The sequence below is a fragment of the Moschus berezovskii genome, chromosome 7 (assembly GCF_049115385.1).
Source record: "Moschus berezovskii isolate FMDL1 chromosome 7, NW_MosBer_1.0, whole genome shotgun sequence".
Taxonomy (NCBI): Eukaryota; Metazoa; Chordata; class Mammalia; order Artiodactyla; family Moschidae; genus Moschus; species Moschus berezovskii.
In genome coordinates, this window is record NC_142466.1 from 120001759 (window position 1) to 120024698 (window position 22940).

At 46.2% G+C, this 22940-nt stretch overlaps 1 protein-coding gene across 1 annotated transcript in view; it reads left to right on the plus strand.

Annotated features, from left to right (window-relative positions):
• Positions 1-22940, plus strand: part of SH3YL1 (SH3 and SYLF domain containing 1) — a gene marked incomplete at its 5' end in the record, with an annotated part of 65060 nt that overhangs the window by 325 nt on the left and 41795 nt on the right. The window lies entirely within an intron of this gene.

Genomic DNA, 22940 nt, shown 5'->3' on the forward strand with positions numbered 1-22940 from the left:
CGTCGGCGAGCCGCCGGCTGCACGTGGCGCCGTCCTCGGGGGCGGGTCCGCGCCTCCTGAGACCCGGGCCCCGCGCCGCCCGGGGACCGCCGCGCCTGGCCCGCGCCTGCTGAGACCGGGGACCGCCGCGCGGGGCGGCCGTGGGCTGCGCGCTCGCTGACCACGGGCTGCGTCGGGGCCCGCGGGCGGCTGCGCCCCCAGCTGCGAGTCCGCGCGAAGCGGCGCCCCCGGCGGGAGCGGGTGACCTGCCCCGCACCTGCCCGGACGCGCCGCCCTCTGCGGCCCCACCTGCCCGGCGCGCGCCGCCCTCTGCGGCCCCACCTGCCCGGACGCGCCGCCCTCTGCGGCCCCACCTGCCCGGACGCGCCGCCCTCTGCGGCCCCACCTGCCCGGACGCGCCGCCCACAGCGGCCTCACCTGCCCCGGCGCGCGCCGCCCTCTGCGGCCCCACCTGCCCCGGCGCGCGCCGCCCTCTGCGGCCCCACCTGCCCGGACGCGCCGCCCTCTGCGGCCTCACCTGCCCGGACGCGCCGCCCTCTGCGGCCTCACCTGCCCGGACGCGCCGCCCTCTGCGGCCTCACCTGCCCGGACTCGCCGCCCTCTGCGGCCCCACCTGCCCCGGCGCGCGCCGCCCCCTGCGGCCTCACCTGCCCGGACGCACCGCCCACAGCGGCCCCACCTGCCGGACGCGGAGCCGCGGCAGCGCGCGTCCTCTCCCCGGGGCGCCGGAGCCGGCCAGGCGCGGGGTCGCCAGTGAGTAGGGGCGTCGGCGCGGGCCTCTCCTGGCCTCGGGGCTGCCCCCGGGCCTCGAGGGTTTCGCCGGGGAGGGTCAGTCTTCGGCGGAAGAGGGAGAAGCTGTGTCTGTGGGATTGTTTGCTGTTGCGCGTCTTTTAATGCTGTCATCCCACAAGCTGTCAGGAGTTGAAAGGACTCCACAAACGTGGCTGTGGTGCGGACTCAGCCCCCGTCGATTCGATAAACAGACAAGCTCTTCTTGTTCCAGTTTTTACGGTTATGATTCATTTTATACGATGTGTAAATATTTAAAGCTTGAAAAGCCAGGTGTTAGTTGCTGTCCTCTCCGTTTCCTGCGTGGAAGTGCAGGTCATGCTGGACCTCTGTCAGAGCCGTCTGAGTCGGCCCCTGACTCGGGCAGGAGGCCGGCTGCTGCCCTTTCTCCGCGACCTCCTGCGGCTCACCCGGCCCTGCCTGTGATCAGCCGCGCTTTGCGCGTATCGCTCAGGGCAGCCTGGCTGCAGCCTGGCTCTGAGAGCCCTGGACCCCGCATCTCTTTGCTCTGGTACTTTTTCCTTGTTTAATGAAGCAGGAAACTGCTCTGAGCTGGTAGATGGCCAGACCGTCATGAGATGTACCCTACTAGCTGGAAATGTGTCGTTTTCACTTTCTCTCAACTGGAGTGTCACAGCTGCTGCTGCTCGGAGAGAATGACACAGGCAGGGACCCCTGCCCACAGACAGTAGGGAGCTGACAGCGCGTTCTACCAAAGGGGCGAGGTTTCTAGGCTTTATTTTATATACAGAACATGCAGTGTTCTGCATTTTTGTGCTCATGAGACTTATGGGGATGTGAGAGATGCCTGAGTTAATAATGGGTTAGTCAGACAGTCTGCACACACCCATCTCGGAAAAACAAGTCTCCGGTGGTAATGTTTAGTTCTTTGTGTGGCCTGCTGTTGAAAGACCTGTGGAGTGACCAGCTGGAGGTGAAAGGAAGTTATTACTTTTATCATGCTTAAACTAAGGAGAATTGGTTACCTGGTTTACAAGTGTTCTATTTAAACAAGGTTTCTGTAAACTTAGTACTGCTCCTCATCTTTGGAAAGATTTAAAAAATATATTTAAAAGAAATCATTGCTCATCAAGAGTGATTTGCTGCTTTTACTGCATTTAGGAAATTTTCTCAGGGAGTTTCTTTCTGTTTAGAAATTAGGAAGTGGTGTTTGGAAAGAAGAGACTGCTGACAAGTCAAGGGGATGTTGCTGCCGTGTCGCTAAGTGACCGGTGGGCACAGACGTCTTTCTACAAGTTTCCTTGTGAGCAAGTAGTCGTGGTAAGATGTCATCCTGTGCAGCTGAAGACCTTAGCACATTGAAGTTTTATTTTCTTTGGGAGGAATCAATTTTTCACAGTCAGTGATTGGACTACAGTGGCATATGTAGTCTTACTCTGAGCCAGGATCACTCTTCAGTTTGAGAAATGGTAAAGCGAGTATAAGTCAAGGGTCTCCTTATGTTGGAAGTTATGGGTCTCGTCACTCCATTCTTCTATCTATCCAAAGCCTGCAGTCAGGGGAACAGAAAAGAGGCAAAGGCCGTGATAATGTTTGGGGTTCAAATGATCAGTTTGGTTTGAAGTTTGGACTAGAAGGTTAATGACCTGACCAGAGGGGCCTGTTTTGATTTCTAGAACTGACAGACTTTGTCTCCTTAAGACAAAGGAAGCAGTTAAGCCTGGACCACGGAAAGATAAGAACTGGTTTAAGAAACAATGGCCATAGTTATCAGGCAGTGGTGTCCACGATGATAATATACTAATAAAGCGAAAGGCTATATTTCAAAGATTTTTGAAAGATCACATATAAAGTGTCTTTTAGCTAGGATTTATAGCCAAAATAAAAATTTGTAAAAAATTTCCTACAGATAGCCTTTTCGTAATTGAGACTCTGTTGAGGAAAATAGTATAATGGATGCTAGTCATCAACAGAAGGAAAGTTTGGAAGCCCTTGAAGTCTTACAGTGTTGAGGTTCTGGGAGGGGCCATTTCTCTCCTGCATTCGTTCCACTCCTCTGAAGGGCCGCGCAGACAGGAAACCTGGCAGTCTTCTCTCCTGGGTGGCAATCTTCTCTAAGTAGATTCTAGTGTCCTGGTTGCCCCCAGTGCCCCCAGCCCTGAGTTCAATACCCTCTGATCAATATGGAAATTATCTCTGCATCTTAAGGTCATTTCAAGGTTTTGAGATTTCAAAAGTAAAAATTTTCTCCTCAGTATTTAAAAAAGTCCTCTCAATTGAAAAAAAAAAAAAAAGACAACTTAGTATGGGAATTTTCAATTATTTTAGTTACTTTTTAAATTTTTATTTTATTCTTGGCTGCCCAGGGTTTTGGTTGCAGGGTGTGGGCTTCTCGTTGTGGTGGCTTCTCTTGTGCAGAGCACCGGCTCTAGGCACGTCAGCTCAGTAGTCATGGCTTCGTTGCCCTGCAGCATGTGGGATCTTCCAGGACCAGGGATCGAACCAGTGTCCCTTGCGTCGCAAGGCAGATTCTTAACCAGTGGACCACCAGGGGAGCCCCATTTTAGCTACTTTTTAAAGGAAATTTTGCTTCTATTTTCTTGGCTTGAGGTTTGGCAGCCATCCTTCTCTTAGCAAGAAACTCATATATATGTAATTTGCTTTGCCTTGGAATTCAAGAGGCATAAAACTTTTATGAATGTTCAGATGCAAACCATGATTTAATAGTGACTTGTATCTTCATAACTTCAGCAGCATAATGATATCAACCTTCTGATCAGACCATGCTCCTCTGCCTTATTGTCGGCAGAGGAATGTGGAAGAGCCACAGCATGATACTGAGGACTGGAATTGAGACTTGTCTCCAAGTCATTATTGTTACTTGTTAGCTCTGACAGAGAAATTCACTATACACAACTGTGATTTTGCAATATGCTTTTATTAGAGATTCAGTAGGATCTGTGCTATTCAAACGCGTTAGCCAGGCTCTTCTGGAGTTCAGCTGAACATGAAGCTGTCCTCACCATGGCCAGCCTTGTGACACCAGTTTTCAGTGACCAGGGCTGTGTCTGGCACTCAGACTCAGTGGTCTGCAGGCATCCCAGCTGGATCTGAATTCCCCAGCCCAGTAGCTTCCCTTCCCATGTTTATAAAAGAGGCTCTGACCTTCCCTAAACAGGATGTTTGCAATAGCAACTCTCAACATGAAATTTGCTTGCTTAACTGGTTTAACTCTGCTTGGTTGATAGAGTTTAAAGTAGAAGGTCTTTTGGGGGTAGGATTTATGATCATTTACTAAACTTTAGTTTCACGTTCCAGAAAATCTGATCCAAACTGGCTTTAGCAGAAGAGGATTTTACTGGCCCGTGTGCCTGAAGAGGGGGCTTCCCAGGTGGTGCTAGTGGTAAAGAATCCACCTCCAGTGCAGGAAACGCAAGAGACTGCAAGGGTTGCTTGTGGCGTCAGCTGTGGCCCAACCCGGGGCTGAAGGAGAGCCAGCAGAGCCTGGCTTCTCTCTCTAACTCTAGTCAAGAGCTTCTCTGCACAGCTCTGCTCTCAGGCTCTCCCCAGTGGTAGAAAAATCTTGCAACAAGTCCAAACACAAGTGCCTGCAAGAGAGCTCTGGCAGCTGCCACACAAAGCCGGCCAGATGCTGGTGTGGATCAGCTTTGGTCACAAAGCTCTGCTGTGACACAGGGAGGACATTTGTTCTGACTTAGCAAACGGTCACCTGTCCTGCTCTGGATGCTGCTTCAGGGGGAACAAACAAACTGCTCGTCCCCCCCCAGAGTGAATGAAGTTGCTCAGTCGTGTCTGACTCTTTACGACCCCATGGACTGTAGCCCACCAGGATCCTCGGTCCATGGGATTTTCCAGGCATGAATACTGGAGTGGGTTGCCATTTCCTTCTCCAGGGGAGCTTCCCAACCCAGGGATCGAACCCGGGTCTCCCGCACTGCAGGCAGACGCTTTACCATCTGAGCCACCAGGGAAGCCCATAGCAGCCAAAGGAACCAGTTTTCACTGCAGTTTATTAATGCAAGGCAGTGAGAGAGATTGAGCATCTGTGTACTTTGTAAAAGCACTCCTCTGACCTGCGAGGACTGCAGCTGCGAGTGATGGACCGGTGTGTGGGTGAGTCTCAGACGACACACTCAGGCGCCAGAAGTGTGAGCGTTGTATCCCGAGCCCTCACGTTCAGTCACTTTTCAGAGTGGATTTGAGGAGAGGAGCTGGGTCTTTGCCAGCTGCCCAGTAGGGTTTGTTTTGGGTCTTCAGTTATCGTTAATTCTGAAGACGGTCCTTGTCGCATTCACACGGTCTGACACTCCAGCTCTCAGATGGAACAATGTGGAGTTCCCTGCCACAGGCACAGCTGGCTCTCCTGTGCCTTCTGAGCAGAAGTGGTCTTAGTGGGGTGAGCAACATTTCCACTGAAGCCGCACACAGATCTCAGCTTTTGTTTGGTTTGGTTTTGTCTTCCCTTTCATTTTACAACTTTGAAAGGACTATTTTAGGGCACTACACCACTTATACCTTACTACCCCCTTACCCTCCACTCTTTTAAGGTCTGGGAAATGTTACAGAGTCTGAGAGGTAGGGAACCTTAGTTCTTATTCAGCACATACTCTTCTAAACCTATTGGATTTTCCAAGTAAATGAATCTTTCCTAGTCCAAAGAGAGATTTGACCTTTAATTCCAAAAAATCACAAATACTTTATTCGTTTAACAAATATTTATTGGGCACCTACTGTATGCACTTATGATGTGTATTGGAGATACTACACTGAATAAAAAAGTCAATGTGCTTAACCTGTGGCACTTATATTGTAGAGAGAGAGATTAGGTTAGAAAGATTAGATAGACAGGGTAGTGATATAGCCCATGTTGTAGTCATTCAGTCGCTAAGGGGTGTCTGACTCTTGGTGACCCCATAGACTGCAGCATGCCAGGGTCTGCTGTCCTTCGCTATTTCCCGGCATTTGCTCAAACTCATGTCCATTGAGTCGGTGATGCCATCCAACCATCTCATCCTGTGTCGTCCCCTTCTCCTCCTGCCTTCAATCTTTCCCAGCATCAGGGTCTTTTCTAATGAGTCAGTTCTTGGCATCAGGTGGCCAAAATATTGAAGCTTCAGCATCAGTCCTTCAATGAATATTCAGGGTTGATTTCCTTTAGGATTGACTGTTTTGATCTTGCAGTCCAACAGTCTTCTCCAGCATCACAGTTTGAAAGCATCAATTCTTTGGCACTCAGGCTTTTTTATGGTCCAGCTCTCACATCTGTACATGACTACTGGGAAAACCGTAGCTTTGACTATATGGACCTTTGTTAGCAATGTGATGTCTGTGCTGTTTAATACACTGTCTAGGTTTGTCATAACATCCTTCACTAGCGGATCAGACGGTGAAGAATTTGCCTGCATTACAGGAGACCCAAGTTTGATCTCGGTGGGGGAGATCTGCTAGAGAAGGGACTGGCTACCCACTTCAGTATTCTTGCCTGGAGAATTCTATGGACATGAAATCCTGGCAGGCTACTATGTCCCCAGGAACACAAAGAATCAGACACCACTGAGCAACTAACCCTTTCACTTTAACTTTTCTTCCAAGGAACAAGTGTCTTTTAATTTCACCATCCACAGTGATTTTATAGCCCAAGAAAATAAAGTCTGTTTCCATTTTTTCTCCATCTATTTGGCATGAATTGATGGGACCGGATGCCATGAACTTAGTTTTTTCAGTGTTGAGTTTTAAGCCCGCTTTTCACTTTCCTCTTTCACACTCATTGAGAGGCTCTTTAGTTCTTCACTTTCTGCCATTAAGCCATCATCTGCATATCTGAGGTTGTTGATATTTCTCCTGGCAGTCTTGATTCCAGCTTGTGAGTGATCCATCCTGGCGTTTCACTGATGTACTCTGCATATATGTTAAATAAGCAGGGTGACAATATACAGCCTTGACAGACTCCTTTCCCAATTTGGAACCAGTCCGTTGTTACATGTCTGGTTTTAACTGTTGCTTCTTGATCTGCATACAGGTTTCTCAGGAGACAGGTAAAGTGGACTGGTATTCCCATCTCTTTAAGAATTTTCCACAGTTTGTTGTGATCCACACAGTCAAGGACTTTAGCGTAGTCAATGGAGAAGTAGTTTTCTTTTTGAAATTCCCTTTCTTTTTCGATGATCCAACAGATTTTGGCAATTTGATCTCTGGTTTCTCTGCCTTTTCTACATCCAAATTACACATCCGGAAGTTCTCTGTTCATGTAGTGCTGAAACCAGCTTGAAAGATTTTGAGGATAATCTTGCTAGCACATGAAATGAGTGGAATTGTACTGTAATTTGAACATTCTTTGGCATTGCCTTTGGGATTGGAAACTGATGTTTTCCAGTCCTGTGGCCACTGCTGAGTTTTCCAAATTTGCTGGCATATTGAGTGTAACACTTTGCCAGCATCATCTTTTAGGATTTGAAATAGAATTCCATCACCTCCAATACCTTTGTTGGTAGTGATACTTCTTAAGTCCCACTTTACTTCGCCCTCCAGGATGTCTGGCTCTAGGTCATTGACCACACCATCGTGGTTATCCACATTAAGACCTATTTGTGCACTTCCTTGTGTATTCTTGCCACCTCTTCTTAATATCTTCTGCTTCTGTTAGGTCCTTGCCATTTCTGTCCTTTATTGTGCCCATCTTTGCATAAAATGTTCCCTTTTGCATAAAGTCTCCAATTTTCTTGAAGAGATCTCCAGATCTTTCCCATTCTACTGTTTTCGTCTGTTTCTTTGCATTGTTCACTTAAGATTTTCTTATCTCTCCTTGCTGTCCTCTGGAACTCTGCATTCAGTTGGGTATATCTTTCCCTTTCTCTTTTGCCTTTCACTTCTCTTTTTTTCTCAGCTGTCTATAAGGCCTCCTCAGACAGCCATTTTGCCTTCTTGCATTTTTTTTTACTTGGGGATGGTTTTGGTCACCAACTTCTGTACAGTCCTCACTCTCACATGTCCAACTCCCACATCCATACATGACCACTGGAAAGACCATTGCTTTGACTAGATGGACTTTTCTTGGCGAAGTGATGTCTCTGCTTTTTAATATGCTGTCTGGGTTAGTCAAAGCTTTTCTTCTAGGGAGCAAGTGTCTTTTAATTTCATGGCTGCAGTCAGCATCTGCAGTGATTTTGGAGCCCAGGAAAATAAAGTCTTAACACTGTTTCCATTGTTTCCCCATCTATTTCCCATGAAGTGATGGGACTGGATGCCATGATCTTAGTTTTCTGAATGTTGAGTTTTAAGGCAGTTTTTTCACTCTCCTCTTTCACTTTCATCAAGAGGCTCTTCAGTTCCTCTTCACTTTCTGCCATAAGGGTGGTGTCATCTGCATATCTGAGGTTATTGATATTTCTCCCGGCAGTCTTGATTCCAGATTGTGCTTCATCCAGCCCAGTGTTCCTCATGATGTACTCTGCATATAAGTTAAATAAGCAAGGTGACAATATACAGCCTTGACGTACTCCTTTTCCTATTTGGAACCAGTCTGTTGTTCCATGTCCGGTTCTAACTGTTGCTTCTTGACCTGCATTCAGATTTCTCAGGAGGCAGGTCAGGTGGTCTGGGATCCCATCTCTTGAAGAATTTTCCACAGTTTGTGGTGATCCACACAGTCAAAGGCTTTGGTGTAACCAGTAAAGCAGAAGTAGATACGTTTCTGTAACTCTTGCTTTTTCAGTGATCCCCCAGATGGCAATTTGATGTCTGGTTTCTCTGCCTTTTCTAAACCAGCTTGAACATCTGGAAGTTCATGGTTCACGTACTATTGAAGCCTGGCTTGGAGAATTTTGAGCATGACTTTACTAGTGTGTGAGATGAGGGCAATTGTGCAGTAGTTTGAGCATTCTTTGGCATTGCCTTTCTTTGGGATTGGAATGAAAACTGACTTTTTCCAGTCCTGTGGCCACTGCTGCATTTCCCAAATTTGCTGGCATATTGAGTGCAGCAATTTCACAGCATCACCTTTTAGGGTTTGAAATATCTCACCTGGAATTCCATCACCTCCACTAGCTTTGTTCATAGTAAAGCTTCATAAGAGCCACCTGACTTCATGCTCCAGGATGTCTGGCTCTAGGTGAGTGAGCATACCATTGGGGTTATCTGGGTCGTGAAGATCTTTTTTGTACAGTTCTTCTGTGTATTCTTGCCACCTCTTCTTGTATCTTCTCTTCTGTTAGGTCCATGCCATTTCTGTCCTTCATTGTGCCCATCCCTTTGTTATCTCTAATTTTCTTGAAGAGATCTCTAGTCTTTCCTACTTTATTATTTTCCTCTATTCCTTTGCATTGATCACTGAGGAAGGCTTTCTTATCTCTCCTTGCTATTCCTGCTGCTGCTGCTGCTAAGTCGCTTCAGTCGTGTCCGACTCTGTGTGACCCCACAGACGGCAGCCCACCAGGCTCCCCCGTCCCTGGGATTCTCCAGGCAAGAACACTGGAGTGGGTTGCCATTTCCTTCTCCAGTGCATGCAAGTGAAAAGTGAAAGTGAAGTTGCTCAGTCGTGTCCGACCCTTAGCGACCCCATGGACTGCAGCCCATCAGGCTTCTCCATCCATGGGATTTTCCAGGCAGGAGTACTGGAGTAGGGTGTCAACAGTGCCTACTGTTCCTACTTTCTTCAATTTGAGCCTGCATTTTGCAGTAAGGAGCTGATGATCTGAGCCACAGCCAGCTCCAGGTTTTGTTTTTGCTGACTGTATAGAGCTTCTTCATCTTCAGCTGCAAAGAATATAATCAGTCTAATTTCAGTATTGACCATCTGGTGATGTCCATGTGTAGCGTCATCTCTTGTGTTGTTGGAAGAGGGTTTGCTATGACCAGTGCGTTCTCTTGGCAGAACTCTTTAACTTTTGCCCTACTTCATTCTGTACTCTGAGGCCAGCCTTTCCTGTTACACTAGCTATCTCGTGAGTTCCTACTTTCACACTCCAGTTCCCTGTGATGAGGAAAGTGTTAGTCACTCAGTCGTGTCCAACTCTTTGTGACCCCAGGGACTGTAGCCCTCCAGGCTCCTCTATCCATGGGATTCTCCAGGCAAGAATACTGGAGTGGGTAACCATTCCCTTCTCCAGGGGATCTTCCCAAGGCAGGGATCGAACCTGGGTCTCCAGCATTGCAAGCAGATTCTCTATCATCTGAGCCACGAGGGAAGCTGATTATGATGAAAAGGATATCTTTTGTGTGTGTGTGTGTGTTAGTTCTAGAAGGTCTTGTAGGTCTTCATAGAACCCTTCAGTGTCATCTTTTCCAGCATTAGTGGTTGGAGTATAGACTTGAATTACTGTGATGTTTAGTGGTTTGTCCTGGAAACGAACCGGGATCATTCTGTTGTTTTTGAGACTGTATACAAGTACTACATTTTGTAACTCTTTGTTGACTGTGAGGGCCACTCCGTTTTTCCTAATGGATTCTTGTCCACCGTGGTAGATACAATGGTCTTCTGAAATAAATTTGTCCATTCCCATCCACCTTAGTTCACTGATTCAACATCGATGTTCATGCTTACCATCTCCTGTTTGACCATGTCCGATTTACCTTGATTTACCTTGATTTGCTGGACCTGGACCTAGCATTCCAGGTTCTTGTGCAGTACTGTTCTTTACAGCCCTGGCCAGCGCCAGACACACCCACCGTGAGTGGTGTCTCTGCTGTAGCCCGGCCTGTTTGTTCTTCACGGAGCTGTTCCTCCAGTCATCCCTGGGAGTATATTGGACATATACTGACCTGGGGGGCTCATCTTCTGGTGTCATATCTTTTTGCCTTTTCATTGTGTTCACTGGGTTTCCGAGGCAAGAATACTTAAGTGTTTTGCCATTCACTCCTGCAGTGGACCATGTTTTGTCAGACCCTGACTAGCAGAGACATGCCCTTCAGCCACTCCCCGTAGCCGGACAGCATGCTGGCACCCTGGTTGTCCCACAGCTGGTCCTTTCTGAGCCTGTAAATCTTTACTGGCCACCCAGTGTCGATCAGCTTGCCACCCAGGTGCCTTGGCAGAAGCCATGCTGGAGTGCCCGAAAAGGGGTCTGGGGGGGCGGGAGCTGAGGTCGGAGTACACCTCAGCCTCACTGCTGCCACTAGCCGCCCTGGGACTGATCCGCTGCCCGCATGACCCACAGCCTGCCGAGCTCTGGGCCCCGTCTGTCCTCTCCTCTGGCCCCTCAGCCACCCCGCATCTGCCCCACACAGATGTCGGTCATGGTGGAGGCTAACTGTGAGGGAGGAACTTTAAGGGATATTATCAGTGGACTGCTGTTATCTGAGATGTTACTGAGAGCATTTCTTCGGAGAAATGACCACAGGAGTTCAAGACTGGAACCAGAAACCCCGGAGGAGGCTGCTGAAACGACCCCACAGGACTACTCCCCGGGCCAGACTGGAGACGGGAGGAGGGTGAGATGCAGTCAGATTCTAAGCTGGAGGTTTGTTCGGTGCTGTGTACTGGGGGATGGCAAGGCACAAGAGAAACGTGGGAGTCCCAGCTGGCCCGGGGTTTGAGAGTGAGCTCCCTGATGGATGAAGCCCACCTGGAAAGGAAACTTGGGGAGCAGGCTGCAGAGGAGTCGGGCATCACTGTAATGTCTAAATGTGATTCATTTGAGATGCTGACTTGATTTCAATGTTCAATTAGTAACTGATACTCTGAGTCTGGCATTTCGGGAAAGGATTACCAGATGTAAATAGTATTTAAAGGGATTGGGGGCAGGAGGAGAAGGGGACGACCGAGAATGAGATGGCTGGATGGCATCACTGACTCTGTGGACATGAGTTTGCGTGAACTCCAGGAGTTGGTGATGGACAGGGAGGCCTGGCGTGCTGCGGTTCATGGGGTCGCGGAGAGTTGGACACGACTGAGCGACTGAACTGAACTGAAAGCCACAGGCCTAGCGTTGAGTGCGATAGTAAAGGGTCCTTGGGGAGGCTGAGAGGACCGTACCCTTCACGTCTTGGCTCATTCCTGGAGGCTGAAAGAGATGCACAGTGGGAGCTGAGAGTTCAGTTTATTCGGCGCAAAACGAGGACCGACGTAACCCAGCAGGCCGTCGCGGAGGTGCCGCTGAGCAGCTGCTCTGGAGAGACGGGCCAGGGAGGCCAGAGCTTCTGTTTTGCTGGAGTGGCTGCCTTCAGTCAGGCACACGTTTTGGCACACGTTTTGCTCGTCACAAGGAAGCAGTGTCTCCATTCGTGATTTTAGTGCTCTTCTAGATGAGAAAAGGCAAGAAATTGGGCTCTTAGAATCTTCTCCTGAAAATATCTAACTATCTGAAGGCCTGTTCTACCAGTTTTTCCAGAGCACAGAGAGCTTTGTTCCTGATCTCCAGCCCGAACTCCTTTCAGGGTGTGTAGAAGGTCAGCAACTGCAGTGACCTAATCTTTGTTGAGTCAGATGACAAGTGGCAGTGTTGAGCTGGCAAGCGGGTGAAGCCAGCGTTAGCAGCCTTGGTGCTGCTGGCCCCCAGGCCTCGCCTTCCAGGCTGGGGTAGGGCTGTTCCTCACCCCTCAGCTCACCCGTGTTTTGTGTGGTCCAGGTGGTGAGGCTCCGCTTCGCTGCCCCGCGAGGGAGGGCCCGGAGCAGGGTGGGAGGGAGGGAGGGAGGGAGCAGGGCGGGAGCAAGGCTGGCGCAGGGCGGGCGGGCTTCCTGCCACATCTCAGGCCTGGTCTGGTTTCAATTCCTCAGAGGGCTGTCCGTGTGCAATGATTTCAGGCAGAAACAGCACTGAAAGTTGGTCTTGAAGAATAAATGGTATTTTAAGAGGTCAGAGGTCGCCACTTTTTTCCTGTAGGGCCAGACAGCCTGTAGATCAGGCTTTGGCAGCCAAGAGGCAAAACTGTGTTGACACACAAGAGAGAAAACAGTCTTCCACAAATTTTTATTGATAACTGGATTATAATAATAACTGAGCACTTCTTTTGTAATCCAAGTATACTGATGTGTGGAATGTGGTTCTCTTTGTGGGAGAACACTTTCGACTTAAGCTCACTGTTTAGTGCCCTTTACCACCACAGGTCACGAGTGTTAAGCTGTCAATGCTGATCTATGACGGGATTTTACCTATTTCATCTTTGAAAGTGTGTTCTCACCCGAAACGTTCTTCTTTTTTTCATTTTTTTGCAACCAACCACTCTCACATCTGAGAAGGCAATGGCACCCCACTCCAGTACTCTTGCCTGGAAAATCCCATGGACAGAGGAGCCTGGTAGGCTGCAATCCATGGGGTCTCCAAGAGTCGGACACGACTGAGCAACTTCACTTTCACTTTTCACTTTCATGCATTGGAGAAGGAAATGGCAGCCCACTCCAGTGTTCTTGCCTGGAGAATCCCAGGGATGGGGGAATCCCGGTGGGCTGCTGTCTGTGGGGTCGCACAGAGTCGGACACGACTGAAGCGACGTAGTAGCAGCAGTAGCAACACTCTCACATCCAGGCCATAGGAGAACAGGTGGCGGCTGGATTTGCCGAGTCCTCCGTGCTCTTGGCTTCACACGCGGCCTTCAGCGTGTGCCCTGGGAGCACCTGCAGAGCTCCTTTAGAGGGGCCGATGCCGAGCTTCCTCAGGAAGAGTCAGGTGGGGTCAGCGAGGGGTGCGAGGTCATCCGGCAGAGCCTCCTGAGCCACAGGACCAAGAAAGGCCCTCGGAGAACTCCACACACTCAGAAACAGAGCCCCCACGGACTCTGAGGGTCCTGCCCCCCCCCAACCCAGATCCCACGCCTGCCTGTACCCCTGGGCACAGCTCCCAGAGGGGCCCAGTCTGGTGGAGCACGGCGCTTTGCCGTCCACGGCTGAGCCTCACCTCCTCCAAGAAGGGCTGCGTCCTTGCACATGTCCCCCTTCAGAGCGAATGGTTCCCACAGTTAAGGTCCCCGGTATACCCACTGCATGCCTCCACCTGCTGTTGGACTGGCCTGCTGCACCTCCTCCAGGTGAGCGGGAGGTTACAGCCACAGGAGCAGGCATAACAGGGAGGGCCCTCTGACGTGAGGCTGTTTCCAGGTGCAGCCAAGATCCATCTTTTCATCCATTTTAACATTTAATGAAAAGGCCAAAACCACACCTTTGCTTTCTTTAAGAAGGACTTGCAAATAGTCTATTGTAAAAGCTATGTAATCAAAGAGGAAAATATTAACATATATATGTTATATCTTAAAAGTGTTTTTATGCACTTATCTACCTCCCCAAACTAATTGAGTGATTAGAATGTATATAAAACAAGTCAAGTCTAGTTCTAAGTTAGAAAATAAAAATTGCAAATACTCTTCCATATTCTGTAGCGGATGCCATGGAGAGACGATAAGTTTCAGCCGCAACAACAAGCCCACACATCTCGATTTCTTGCCACGATAAGAGTTATTTCCGCCTTGTGCTCCAGGTCATGGGCAGCTTACCCGCAGCCCGTGAAGGAGAGGGAGAGGGTGGGGAAACACGCTGCCCCGCCCTGGCGACGTGTGGGTGGGAACCCCTGCCCAGCCCCGCGACTCACCCAGCAGCCCTCTGCGTGCAGCCCGTTCATTCTGTTGGGAGCAAGGCTGCGAAAGAGACGCGAGGCCTGTCTAGTGTGCAGACAGGCGCACTGTCGTCAGCTTTCCCACCGTGTCCCCGTGTGCCCTGCTGACTCCTGCTGGCTCAGCTCCTTCCCTCCGCGTGATCACTGCACGTGGGGCTGGCCTCCCTCACGTGTTCACTCTGGCTGCGGTGTTCACTGTGTCAGTACTGTATTGAAAGCTTGGGAGTGCCCCCACCACATACACTTTCTTGGTCACTGGAATATCAGAAACAGTTACTGTCTTCAGCTACTGGTGGCGCTAGTGGTGAAGAACCCACCTGCCAGCGCAGGAGACATGAGAATCGGGGTTCGATCCTGGGTCAGCAAGGTCCCTGGAGGAGGAAGTGGCAGCCCACTCCAGGGTTCCTGCCTGGAGACTCCCATGGACAGAGGAGCCTGGCGGGCTGCAGTCCTTAGGGTCACAAGGAGTCGGATATGACTGAAGCAATGTAACACAACATTAGTCAAGTCATGACTAATAGTTTCTTCTATAAAATGTACTTTAATGTCCCAAAGATCTACATAAATATGTTCATTTGGAATTTTTCTAGGTTATATTTTTTCTAAGACCTTTTGAATCCAGATTGCATAACCAAAGCACTGATAATAGGAAATGTTTAAAAGTCACTAGCACATTGACGTACTTTTAAGTGGGTGTTTTAAGACTCCTTCCTGATTTAAAAATTATGTGCTGCTGAGAATTTCCCTGTGTTCATCTTTGTGCTCCATAGCCACCACTGACAGTGACGGCAGAGCACTGCGAGTGTCAGCCCTCCACCGTCTGGTCCATCAGCAGAATGGGACGCTATGATTTTAGATCCGTGACTGGGGAGACGAAGAGCAACTGCACATTAGCTCCTAAAATTAACAGTTAAGAACAGCAATAATACACAAATGCATATAATAATAATTGAACATTTAGTGTGTAGCTACTCACCAAATCCCTGTCCTGTGAAGTGTGTGTGTGTCCAAACATGCCCAGGGGAGGGGAGGCTGTCTATACTCTTGTTTGTGTAAAATGTGAGGATATATTTTTCACTTTTCTACACCTCTTCATACAAGACATGTTCATTGTGAGAGGTCACATTTGAAACAGAAGATAATGTGTGCAGTAATTATTCATAATATACATTTTTAACAGCTGGAGTCATGCATTTCCACTACTATATTAAATATTTAATTGTACAATATTCAATTTATGTTGAACAGTCTTATGTAATATTTCATACATACAACATACAAAGGACTGTTGAGAATAACACTTTGCCTCCATAACTGACTAACAGCAGAGTCTCCAGCAAGCTTCCCATATAAGCCTTCCCCACACTCCATGGCAAGCATCATTATCATTTATTTTTATATATAAATATTTATATAAACATTTACATAAGTGTGTGATACCTTATATATCTTTATGTAGCTTGCTTTTCTTCCTAATATTCATATTTTGCCATGCTGATACATGTAAACCTAGTTTTGAAACTCTGTATAGAATACAGTTTTAATACTATACCAAACTAGGTATATCCATCCTCCTCTTGAGGGGAATTTGTTTCCAGTTTTGAAAGTGTTTGTTTTTATGTGCTATTCTTACTATTTTGCTATTAAAAGCATTGCCTCAGCGAACGTCTTAACACGTGTAGTACTGGTTTCCTGGGCTGCATGACAAGCTACCAGGAACTGGTTGGCTTACAGCAACAGGCAGGTCGCCTCTCACGGCGGAGGCCTCCCGGGGGGAGTCAGCAGCCGCGCCTGGAGGGCCCCACGCCTCCAGAAGGCCTGCCTTCTGCCCAGCTCCCGCCCACCTGCGGGCTCCAGGCTCGCACGGTGCGGCCCCCCCTCCTCTCCAGGCCTCACCCTTTCTGTCCCCTTAAGGACAGTCATCCTGCACGTAGGGGCCACCTGGGGAGTCTGGAGTGATTAACTTAATTACATCTGCAAAGGCCCTTTTTCCAAGTGAGACCCCTTTCACAGGACCTGGTGGACATGAATTTGGGGCCACCGTCCTGCCCAGCCACCAGTGTCTCCGTGAGTGTGTTAAGGCGTGGAATTGGTGGGTCATCCCCGCAGCAGCAGCAACTGCCCTTCCTCAGGACCTCGCCGGCGGGCCACAGGCTTCCCTCCGTGCCCCTGCTCGGCCTGCACGTGCACACTGGCAGGCTTTGTTCATTGCTGTCCACCTAGAGGACGAGAAATGATGATGCATTCTGGTCTGGCTTTGCACGTCCCTGGGTTCTTGGGAGTTTGACTTTCATGTTTTTCGGCCACGGTGGTCTCCTCTTGTGTGCGTTAGCTAGTTGAATATTTTGCCTAATTTTCTATAGTAATTTCATAATTTTTGATATTAAAAGATCTTTATATATTCTTGATGTGGTACATATGTACAGTGGAATATTACTCGGCCATAAGAAGGAATGGAATGATGTCATTTGCTGCAACACAGATGGACCTGGAGGTTGTCGCACTGTGTGAGTAAAGTCAGACACATATCAGGACGCCCCGCACACGTGGAGGCTGAGAAAAAGGCACAGGTGGCGTTACCCATAGAACAGAAATAGCGTTATAGACCTCGGAAACAGTCCTCTGCTTACCAGGGCTTAAGGGGTAGGGAGGGATAAATTGGGAGGTTGGGATTGACATGTACACACGACTATGTATAAAAAAGATAATAAGAACTACTGTATAGCACAGGGAACTCTGATTAATATGCTGTAATAGCCTATATGGAAAAAGAATGTTAAAAAAGTAGATAAAAATGTGTTTAAGTGACACTTCTCTACAGAAGAAGCTAACACAATATTGTAAATCATCTGTACTCCAATAACTTTTTTTAAGAGAGAAATTGAAGAAGCAAAATGTGCAGAACCAAAGATGGACTTAAAAAGTCTACATGAGGACTCTCACTTTTAATAACAAAAGAGAAAATAAATTCAGTGATTTGTAATTATAATCAATTAACCATAAATTATATCAACCATGATAAATGTAAATACATTTAAATTAAGTAAAAGATCTTTATATGAGTTCTAAATATCTGTCATTTATACTTATGACAAATATATTCCAGTCTGTGGCTTATATTCTTATTTTTAAGTGTATGTTGATATACAACTTTTTACATTTTAATGTAGTTGAATATATCTGTTCGGTTCAGTTCAGTTGTTCATTCATGTCCAACTCTTTGCGACGCCATGAATCACAGCACGCCAGGCCTCCCTGTCCATCACCAACTCCCGGAGTTCACCCAAACTCATGTCCATCGAGTCAGTGATGCCATCCTGCCATCTCATTCTCTGTCGTCCCCTTTTCCTCCTGCCCCCAATCCCTCCCAGCATCAGACTCTTTTCCAGTGAGTCAACTGTTCGCATGAGGTGGCCAAAGTATTGGAGTTTCAGCTTTAGCATCAGTCCTTCCAATGAACACCCAGGACTGATCTCCTTTAGAATGGACTGGTTGGATCTCCTTGCAGTCCAAGGGACTCTCAAGTCTTCTCCAACACCACAGTTCAAAAGCATCAATTCTTCGGCGATCACTTTTCTTCACAGTCCAACACTCACATCCATACATGACCACTGGAAAAACCATAGCTTTGACTAGACGGACCTTTGTTGGCAAAGTAATGTCTCTGCTTTTGAATATGCTATCTAGGTTGGTCATAACTTTCCTTCCAAGGAGTAAGCGTCGTTTAATTTCATGGCTGCAATCAGCATCCGCAGTGATTTTGGAGCCCCCAAAAGTAAAGCCTGACACTGTTTTCCACTGTTTCCCCATCTATTTCCCATGAAGTGATGGGACCAGATGCCATGATCTTTGTTTTCTGAATGTTGAGCTTCAAGCCAACCTTTTCACTCTCCTCTTTCACTTTCATCAAGAGGCTTTTGAGTTCCTCTTCACTTTCTGCCATAAGGGTAGTGTCATCTGCATGTCTGAGGTTATTGATATTTCTCCCGGCAACCTTGTTTCCAGCCTGTGCTGCTTCCAGCCCAGCGTTCCTCATGATGTACTCTGCATAGAAGTTAAATAAGCAAGGTGACAATATACAGCCTTGACGTACTCCTTTTCCTATTTGGAACCAGTCTGTTGTTCCATGTCCATTTCTGACTGTTGCTTCCTGACCTGCATACAGGTTTCTCAAGAGGCAGGTCAGGTGGTCTGGGATTCCCTTCTCTTTCAGAATGTTCCACAATTTATTGTGATCCACACAGTCAAAGGCTTTGGAATATATCTGCAGTTTCCCTTATTTTGTGCCTTGTTTGTACCATCCCTCCATCCTCAGATCATAGAGATATTCCTTGTTCTTTTTATTCTAAAAGTACAAAGTTATGCTTTTAATATTTAGGCTTTCAGTTACATTGAATTTTTTGTATGATGTCATGTTGTAATCTAATTTTATTTTGTTTTCCTTTGAATGACCCAGAGTTGTCCCAGAACAATTTATTAATCTACTGTGTCATCTCTATCGTATATTTTTAAATGTATGAGTATATATATTTATATGAATATTCCTTTCTTGCTTTTGTTGTGAATGTAGCATTGTTAATTAAGTGCTGTGGTTTATTCAATGAATTGTGTCATATATGTTTGAAATATTAGGTTCTAACTTCACATCCTATACAAACACTAATTTGAAGTATGTCAAATATTTAATGTAAAATAAAAGCTCTGAAAGAAAATCTGAAATAATACTTGTATAACTTTTTTCTTAAAATAAGAGTCTTAATTACAATAATAGATGATAATGGTAGAAAGCCCAGAGAGATATTTCCACAAAAATGAAAACAAATGCTGAGAAACTATACATAAAAGTATAAAAAACAAAAAGCTGAGATGGAAACTTGCGACGTGATTAAAATTATAGAGAAAGGAGCAGAGGACCAGAGAAACAGGCAAAGAGCACCAGCAGCAACTACGCAGACCAGAACGAACGAGCGAGACAGTGGCTGGTGCTGGAGAAACGCAAACGCGAGTTTGCCTCCGGCTCCGCCGCGCACGCCTCGCCTCTGCTGGGTCCCAGGGGTAACACTCGGTGGTTCTCAGGTTGGAGAGTGTTTTTAGAAGGCTACTTGATAATGGAAAAAAGCCTAAAAAAATTTTTTTGAGTAATTAATTCCAACTCCTAAGATTCTCTCAAGATAATTTCTATCCAACAGTGGTATCAATAAAAGCTAAAAATGAAATAATCTACTTGTTCAACAATAGGAACCAATTGAAGCACACGCTAAATGCAGACAGCAGTACTGGTGAATATCAGTGGTAGGGGTCTTTTTTTCTTCAGTATTTGCATACCTGTACATTTTCCTTTATTTTTACAATGCACTTATGCCATCATTTCTGGGGTTTTTTTGAAAAAACTTTTCATCTCAAAATTCATGGGCCTTTTACAGTATGAATTTGAAAAGTAATTCCCCCATAATTTCTCGTTCTTTTATGGTTTGACTTTTGGCATTTTGAATCATTGATAGATTTGGAGTTTATGTAGTATGACGCTGTGGATGATTTTTTCCCCCAAAGGACAACTATTTATTGTTTAAGACAACGTTTCCACTTTTATTTGAGATGTAGTATTCATCACATATTAAATTCACTTATACATTTGGGCCAATTTTTGAATTTTCTATTTTGTAAAATTGATTTTTCTGTCCATATTTGTATCACTAGGAGGTAACTTATTGAGGCTTTATAATATGTTAGACGGAGGTTTTCACCCTTATTTTTCTTGTTTCACACATTTTCTTCTAGCCTTTCTTGCTTATTTTTCCAAATGAATTTAAGGACTACTTTATTTAGTAAAAAAATACTTGTTAGACTTAAAAGAGGATATGAATTTTATTTCATTTTTTAAAAAGTAGAAAAACTATCATAAGAAAATTGAAAAGACAAATGACAGAGAGGAAATCAATGTAACTTGTAGTCTAGAAAAAATGGTTAATTCCTTTAATATGTAAATCAGTAAGAAACAGAGAAATACCCTCCCAAAATAGACAAGAAATATTTTTTAAAAAGATTTGACAGAAATGGAAGGATATTAATATTACTCATCATAAAAGAACAAATTGAAAGTGCTCTGAGAGCTTCAAACGCAGAAGCTGGTGTTGGAATTGCCATTTGTGTAAACAGAAACGGGGGGCGGAATGTTCAGAGCATCAGCAAATGGATCTGAAATCCCTGAGGGGAGGGAAAATTGAGATGAAGGCCATGATTCCCCGCTTTTCTGCCTGGAAGCTGCAGCAGCAGAACCCACCTCAGCCTGTGTTCCTTCTAAACTGTTGCTATTCAGTTGCTAAGTCCTTTTAAGATCCTTTAGATCTCCGTGATTTGAAATTTCTAAGATTTTTGAGGGTTTTAGGTTTCCCAATCTCAGAGTGAATTTAATTTATTAGGAAAATAGAGATGAAATGATCACCAAGTAAGGATTTTCAATTTCCTTTGTCTGGTAGGATACAGTTTGTTAATGCTTAATTGTGCATGACAAAAATGAAATTACAACAATCTTCTATCTTCTATTTAGTAGATTTTTTTCATTAAAATCACTTTTTTAATCTTTTAGTGAACAACCCTATACCTTCCAATTTGAAATCTGAAGCAAAAAAGGCTGCTAAAATTCTAAGAGAATTCACAGAAATAACTTCCAGAAATGGACCTGATAAGATCATTCCTGGTAGGTGAATAATATAAGTACTTTCCACTTCTACATTTGCTCTGTTTCCCAAATTATCCTGTCAACCCTGACTGCACACAGGTTCTCAGACCACCTTTGTGCTCTGGGCCTGTCTTCCCCGAGGGCTCTGGGCGGCCTCCTCCCCACCTGCCTTGTAAGACCCCGCTCCCTCCCCCTTTGTAAGTTTCCCGTGCCCTTTGCCGCTTCCTTCAGACTCACAGGTCCTTGCCCTCAGTTTCTGAGGGCTTTGCAAACTCACTAGCTAATCTCAAAAATAAATTTTGAATTTGTGTTTTTTCTTTCTAGATAAGATAGTTGTACCTTACAGTGGTTTAAGAAGACTAATCAATGATTCCCAGTACAAGTACAAATCTGTTTTCCTGGGGTCAGAAACCTCAGTTCCTAAGGTCCCCCAGACCTGCTGAATCAGACTCTGATTCTCCTGTGGTCAGGCTGGCCACACCAGACCTGGTCCACAGGCAAGCCTTTGGGAACCACTGTCTGTTCATTACTACTACCCATTGTTTCTAAAAGGTGTTTCAGAAAATACTTACCTGATGCTAAGAGACTCGTATGCAAACTAGCTTGGGCAGGCAAATTTCCCTCTTAGAGCAGGACTTTCATCCATCATTAAAGAAAGGAGTTTAATTTCTTAAGCTAGATTTTCTGAAGTTATTTAACAGATCTTTAAATGTTTTTAAAAATTACTAATTTGCTCTTGTTATAATAATAATAATGCTCTTATTTTGGCCTAGCCACTCCTCTCATCTTAAGAAAACAGGGCTTTTTAGAGCATTGATACTCAAAGTGCAGACTGGACACTTGGGCATCACCTGGGAGCTTGTTAGAAATGCAGGACCTCAGCTCTTAGACCTAAGGAGTCATAATCTGCATTTTTCACAAGATCTTCAGTGAGGTACACGCATGTGAAGGTTTGAGAAGCACTGCACAGGACTTTCAGGAAAGTCAACCAGAAAATCTGAGTTTTCTTAGCTCTGTTCTGAAGCAGGAGGTAGAAGACATTTCTTGATATATATCAGCTGCATATCAGGCTAGCCCAACTTACAGATACAATGTATTTCCTACCATAAAAATATATGGGTTTGGATTATTTCTCAAGGATTTTGTCCAGCAGAATTCTGTCTTGCCTTTTCTGCCTCCAGTTAAAGGCCACCCAATTCCCTTTCACTGGCTGTCACTCAGAAAAGGAAAATCTGTTTACATTGGAGCCTTAGGAAGAAGAGCTTGCTCCCAGGGTATAGACTGCGAGTGGAGGGGTGGGGGTGGGAGGCAGGAAGGCCCAGCTGCCAGGGGACCAAGCCTTGCCTTTCCATGGGACGTGGAGGGAGGGGAGTTAGGTTTACATTAAAACCGGGGAGCTCTGTTATGAAACAGGAGATGAAGTCTCAAAGCATTTTAAAACAGAATGCCCAGACCTTTAGACCTCCTTGGCTGTGAGTTCACAGTTTTCTGGTGTAAGGACTCTGAGATGTGAGACTGAATTTAGAGAGTATATTTGCAATCGATCCATCCTCATACAAATGAAGAGCTAACTGGACAATTATTTAGTGGTTATTGGTAGTTTACTGTCCCTGAACTTGGGTGGAAAGATATTAAAAACACACCTGACATTTGAAATGTGTTCATTAAAAAAATCTACTTTTGTTGTATTTAATGTTTCTGAACAGAGGCAGTGCTCACTGTAAAAGCACTGAGAACGGCCTGTGAGGTGTTGGGGATATTCTGCCGGCATGTGCTGTGTAAACAAGGCTCCCTGATGTGTAATGAAGCTGTCCATTATCATTACCTTGTTACACCTCTTAGAACTTGAACTCAGGCATCCTTAGCAGGTGGCCCTCTGAACAGCATTACTTCTAACCCTTGCTTCAGTACCAGCAGCTGCAGAGACAATCTGCGTGTCACCCTTCTTGTGC